Below are 6124 nucleotides of genomic sequence, written 5' to 3' on the forward strand. Positions count from 1 at the left end.
GGAGACAAAGTATTTTTCAGAGAGAAGAATGTCAGTTAGTTTTCTAGGAGACATGAGAGAATCCACAAATATATTGCTGTCAGTTACCCATGAGATAGAAAGTGGCTCACATGCAGACAGTCCAAAGGGTGACCCACAGATGGGTCCCAGTTGCCACTGCACACCATATGGCCCTTCGTGGGAGTGATAAGTTTCAGAGCTATGTATGACATGTATGGTCCTCAGTATTTGTGTGTTGCATCTGACACACATGGCAAGTCTGTGTCAGGAAAGGCTTTTCTGCGGCATGGCAGGTGTGCTTGGGGCTACCCCCTGGCCACCTGAGATCTGGCCTCTGGTCTCCACCAGCAAGGTACCCCTCCTGGTGCCAGGGATGGCCAGGATGCGTCCCTGCAAGGGACACCCTGGTGGCATATCTTTGGCAAGGCTCATACCAGCAAGTAGCAGAATGGCCTGTGGCTTCCGCATAAGCATTCACGCACGATGCCAAAGGCCCACCCCTCTACAGGGTGACTTTTGGGCCCCTCCAGCCGTGGAGGGTCTGATCTACAAACTCCCCGGAGCTCCTGGCTTCCTGCTGCACTCCGCCTGTGCCTTCCAGAAGCATTCCTGTACTCCGTATGGATCTGCACTTCTCGACTTCTGTTTTGAACCAGTTCTAACACCTGCCTGTTCCCCCCCTTTAACCAATACAACAACATCTTCACCTGCTCACTTTTATATCTGGCACAAGTCAACATTTTACCTTCTGCTGAAAAGGATCCTTTAGCCACATTACTGAACTTTGTTTCCTTCTCTCCACTGGAAGGAAGGAAGCAAGGTGGCAGAGGGTGGCAAAGTGTGTCCAGACTGTGGTTTCCCTGCATCCACACCCCCAGGATGGACACATGTCAGCAGACAGACCTCACTACACAGCAAGAATGGAGAAAGCCTGGATTTGGAGTCTGAGCAGAGACTGAAGGGGACAAGGTCGAGGCGCAAATCGCTGGGATCTCTGGCGACTTGAATCCAGGAACCCGTGCACAGGTTCCGGAGGATGCTCCAACATGGGAAGGTGTGGCTATAGGGGAAGGGCTGGTGTTTTTTCCTCTCCTGGTTAAACATTGTAGGGGTTGTGGATTGCATGACCTTTGACTATCAAAGGCAAGGTGGGGCCAACCGTAACCCTCATACCTCTCCACAGGGTGTCTGGTTTGGATAACATTAAGGAGACAGCTACCTGCGGTGGTGCACGCACACATGCACCGGCACTCGCCTTTGGCCTTCTCTCCCGCCCTTCCCAGGCCGGCACAGGCTACCCCAGACGCCCAGCTCTGACCACTAAACTTTAAATGGGCTTTGAAAACAACAGGTGGCCTCTCCCCGCTGCGGCAAGTGGGTCTGCCCAGCGCTGGCAGTCCTGGCCCGGCGCCCTGGTGCACGCTGCAGATTCTTGGCAGCACCCATGGCGCGCCCAGGATGTGTCACTCTGAGACCCAGCAGCTCCCCTCTGAATCCGCACCCAGAGGATCCGCCGCCAGGCGCGCGCGGTGGTGGGGGGATTGTTTGGGGGGGGGTATGCCTCAAATATGCTTGTGTTTTCCAGTTTCACTTCCCTAAAAAAGTATGCAACCAGCACGTCCCACTGCAGGGAAAGACCTACAAAGGGCATTTAGTGGCAGACGGGAAGGTCCGGCGGCCCGGAGTTAAAGGGCACAGCCAGGTCCGCACGCGGCACGATCGCAAGCGCTTTGCAAAAGCGCAGCTGAGCCCCCACCCCCACCCCCAGGCTCACTTGGGGGCGGCCGGCGCGGGACTCCGGCAAGGGCAGCCTAAGAACTTTTTGCGACTCTGATTTGAGAACGGCCCTGGGTAAGGTGAATGCCTCACCTGTGCACGCGGCGACCCCGCGCGCGAGCGCCCGCACAGTCCAGCCCCCTAGGGCCTCATGATCCCCAGGGACGCGCACATACCTGGTCCGCGGCCGCCTCTCCACTCGGCTCCCGTGGGAAGGCAGCGGGGCCGCCCGGGGCTCTCGGAGCCGGACTGGGACGGCAAGGGGGAGGCGCCTCGGCGGGGCGGGAGGGGTCGCGCGAGCTCTGCTCCGATTCTTGGCCGGAGCCGGGAGGGAGGGGAAGGAGCAGAGCCGTGGGGGGAGGAGGCAGAGGACAGCCGGCCTGGCTCTCGGCCTTGCAGCTTCTATTGGAAATCGCAATGAGGTTGTTGTTCTTATTTTAGATAAATATTTGCCTTGCATATTAACATTTTTTAATTTATTTCAGAGTCAGAGCTCCTATCCACCGTTCACTCTGCAAACGCCTGCAGGAGGTGTGCTGGACGCAACCTGGCTCTCTGGGGGTGTCAGCTGGGGGGGGTGCGCTTAGTCACGGGGCCCATCCCTTGCTCCAGCACCTGGGCAGTTTTAAAAGTAATTAATTACATGGTTCATACTTGGACTCTGAGGCCCTTAATTTTGTCTGCACACCTGACCAACCTTGTGATCTCGCCTTCCAGTGGCCACAGAAGTCAGGAAGAAAACAGGGAGAAAGGCGGGAAGAAAACGGGAAGAAAGGCGGATCAGGAAGAGAAGTGAGGCAGAGACAGGAAACCTGAGCTCCAGGTTTAGGCAGACTCCGGTGAGAAGCCTTCTTCACTGAGCGGTGGCCCAGTGGATGGGTGCCCCTGCCCTCAGGGGGTCTCTTCTTCAGGAGAAAGATGCAGCTCCTTTAAAGTTCCCTGACAGCACAGGGGTGTCTGGTGGTGACCTACTGCCAGCAGAATCCTGCAGGAGCTCTGAGATCTAGAAAGACAAGATGGGTGCAAGGGGTGTCCGCTGGACACGCACAGCTCTCCCTAGAAGCAAGGCTTTTTCTGTAAGACTGATTTAAAGCATCTTTCAACACGCTGAAGTACCGTTTACAAAGAAAGAATAGACATGACTAATTATGTATCATTTTTCTCCCCTAAATTTAGCTCCCTAAGTATCGTTACTACCTCCTATTTAATGACACTGCTATTAATAGGAGGGGTTTTATATTCACAAGACTCGATGCCTTGCTACAATTTGGTAGCCCTGGGTTAATTTATGTGTGGGCTTTGCTTGGGAAAGAGCTCCGGGGGCCTGGGTAGAATTTGGTGGAAGAGAGACTCCTGGGCAAGTATAAACTAGGTCAGTGGAGCAGTTGCTATCTTCTGGCTGTCACAAATGTAGCAACCTGAGGTTGCTCAAGGCAGGCTCTGGGTACTCTCCTCAGTGAGTGTGTGCCTCGGATTCCTGCCGAGTGTTCACCTCAGATAGGCCCCTCTCTTTGAATGTTATAGCTCTCCCCTCCTCCCTTCACCATTTTGGGAATTTGAATCTAGCAATGGGAGCTCTCACTCTCTCTCTCTCTCTCTCTCTCTCTTCCTCTCCTCCTCCCCTTCAGTCCATCTGTCTTATTCTGTCTCTCAAATGAATAAATTAAAAACTTTTTAATGTAAACTTATTTTGTTGCAGAAAGTCTTGAAATGCATGCAATGTTTTCATCATACTCGTGTTTCATGCACTTTTTTTAAAAAAAGATTTATTTTATTTATTTGAAAGCTAATGACAGGGAGAGACGAGAAAGAGAGAACCTTCCATCCCCTGTTTACTCCCCCAAATGGCCACAATGGGGCCAGGACTGGGCCAAGCAGAAGCCAGGTGCCAGGAATGCCACCCAGACCTCTAACCTGGGTGGCAGGGGCCCAAGTACTTGGGCCATCTGCTGTTGCTTTCCCAAATGCATTAGCAGGGAGCTGGATTGGAAGCAAAGCAGCCAGTCTCCAACCAGCCGTCACATAGGATGCTGGCATTGCAGGCTAGAGTTTAACCCACAGCACTGCAACGCCAACCCCTGCGTGAACTTTTTGAAGACTTAGCCTTGGCACAGATTTCAACACTTTTTGCATCAAAATATGTTTGTCTTTTGATTCCACTTTTCCATGAACTTTTGGAAGTGCCCTAGTGTGCACTGTACGTATATGCTGCTTATTGCAAGACTTGGTTTACACAATCACTAGGGCTGCTGAAGCACTTCCCAATGGCAGCAAAAGCCCGGGCTGGGCCAGGCTGAAGCTTAAGTCTCTATGCCCAGTACTGAAGGCCGAGGTCCACACACAGGCAGACAGCAACAGAAGATTGGGAGTCAGCTGGAGCCTGCAGAGCAAGCCCTGTGACCCCACACAAACAGGCCGGGACCTGTGGCCATCGCTCTGGCTTCTGACCTAGGTGATGAGGGTCTCCTGCAGAACCCAGAGAGCTTTGTCAAGGAGCCAAACTCACACCCGGCCCGGGAGTCAGAGGAGCTGCAGGAAACCCCAGGGATAGCAGAGCAAGTGCAGGTCCAGCTGCAGCTTGGCCAGTGAGGTGAGTCAGCAGCTCAGCACCAGCAAGGGAGCTGCAAGCTGCAGGCTGCCTCCCTGCACACCCAAACTGGAAACAGACCAGGAAAGGGAATTCTGGGAACTGCAGCTCAGCCTAGACCAGTGGCATGGACTAAGCCATCACCCCACAGTGGACACGCTCCCCGTCCTCCTTCTGCCATGGTGCTGTTACAGATTGAGTGTGGCTCCCATCCCCTTCCCATGTTCAGATCCTAATTCCAGGGGTGATTGTTTTCAGGAGGTGGGAGCTTGGGGAGGTGCCTAGGTCATGAGAGGGGACCTCAGGAATAGGATTTGTGCCCTTTTTCTGGGAAGGAACCCCAGAGAGCTTTCCTCCTCCTCTGAAAACCAGGAGTGAGGCCCTCACCAGAACCCTACCTGCCAGCACCCTGATCCTAGGCTTCCAACCCCCACAACTCTGAAAAGCAAATATTTGTTGTTTGGGACAGGTGTTCTGGCACAGTTCTTTTTTTTTTTAAGATTTATTTATTTATCTGAGAGGGAGAGTTAGAGACAGAGAGAGGGAGAGACAGAGAGAATAGAGAAAGGCCTTCCATCCACTGGTTCACTCCCTAAATGGCTGCAATGGCCAGAGCTGTGCTGATCCGAAGCCAGGAGCCAGGAGCTTCTGTCGGTTCCCCTATGCAGGTGCGGGGGCCCAAGGACTTGGGTCATCTTCTACTGCTTTCCCAGGCCATAGCTGAGATCTGCATTAGAAAAGAAGCAGCTGGGACTCAAACCAGTGCCCATATGGGATGCCCAGACACAGTTCTTTAAGCCTTCATAAGGGACACTCCTATCTCATATTCTAGTGCCAGTTTGAGTCCTGGCTGCTTCACTTCCATTCCAGCTTCCTGCTAATAAGCCTGGGAGCAGCAGCTGATGGTCTCTACTTCTCTCTGTCACTCTGCCTTTCAAATAAGTAATAAATAATTTGTTTGATTTGAAATTTGAAGTGGAAGAAAGAGAGAGAGAGAGAGAGAGATCGAGATCTTCAATCTCGCTGGTTCATTCCCCAATGGTAACAACTGCCAGGGTGGGCCAGACTGAAGCCAGGAGCCAGGACCTCCATCTGAGTCTCCCATATGAGTGGCAAAGGCCTAACTACTCAGGCCATCTTCTACTGCTTTTCCAGACACATGAGCAGGGAGCTGGATCTGAAGTGGAACAGCTGAGACTCGAACTCATGCTTATATGGGAGGCTGGCATCGCAGGTGGTGGCTTAACCCACTGTGCCACAATGCCAGGCTCCCAGATAAATAAATTGGAAATTTTTTAAAAATGTGTTGTTTAAGCCCTCAAGCCCTGAGTTGTTTTTTCAGAGCAGCCCAGATGGACTAAGACAGACTAAGCAGGAAGACCCCTGCTTCCATCATAAAATGTACAAAATGTTTGCAACACTCAAAGTGGCAGTTTTTCAGCTCCACCAATTTTAGTTCCAAACTCTACTGGAAAATTTATCACACCAGTGAATATTTAACTCAGGATCTTTTAAAAAAGATCAAAAGTTTCATTCTTATCTAAACTTGCACTGCGAGTGAACCCCAGGGTTTCACGGAGCTCCTTGTAATTAAAGAGCCATGATCCAGCAGTGGCTGTGTTGTTTTCCATTGTTTGCTATGAAATAAGGAACTGAATTCCAGGGCCAGAATGAGTCCAAGCTGAGTTAACAAATGGGGCAAGGGTGAGGTTAGACAAAACTGCTGACTCTACTCACACCCCTGAGGTTGGCGCTGACCTT

General features: G+C 52.1%; 1 protein-coding gene across 2 annotated transcripts in view; it reads right to left on the minus strand.

The window, feature by feature from the left end:
• The window catches only part of CMBL (carboxymethylenebutenolidase homolog), a 22060-nt gene extending 19764 nt beyond the window's left edge, over window positions 1-2296 (minus strand). The window contains exon 1 of one of the 2 annotated variants that reach the window (XM_008262061.4): window positions 1953-2296. The gene's annotated coding sequence lies outside the window, so the exon portion shown is untranslated. Of the gene's footprint in view, window positions 1-1869 lie in introns of both variants that reach the window. The other variant, XM_070056581.1, reaches the window with a different exon arrangement.
• Between the last annotated feature and the right edge of the window lie 3828 nt (window positions 2297-6124).

Source organism: Oryctolagus cuniculus, chromosome 14, assembly GCF_964237555.1.
Source record: "Oryctolagus cuniculus chromosome 14, mOryCun1.1, whole genome shotgun sequence".
Classification (NCBI taxonomy): Eukaryota; Metazoa; Chordata; class Mammalia; order Lagomorpha; family Leporidae; genus Oryctolagus; species Oryctolagus cuniculus.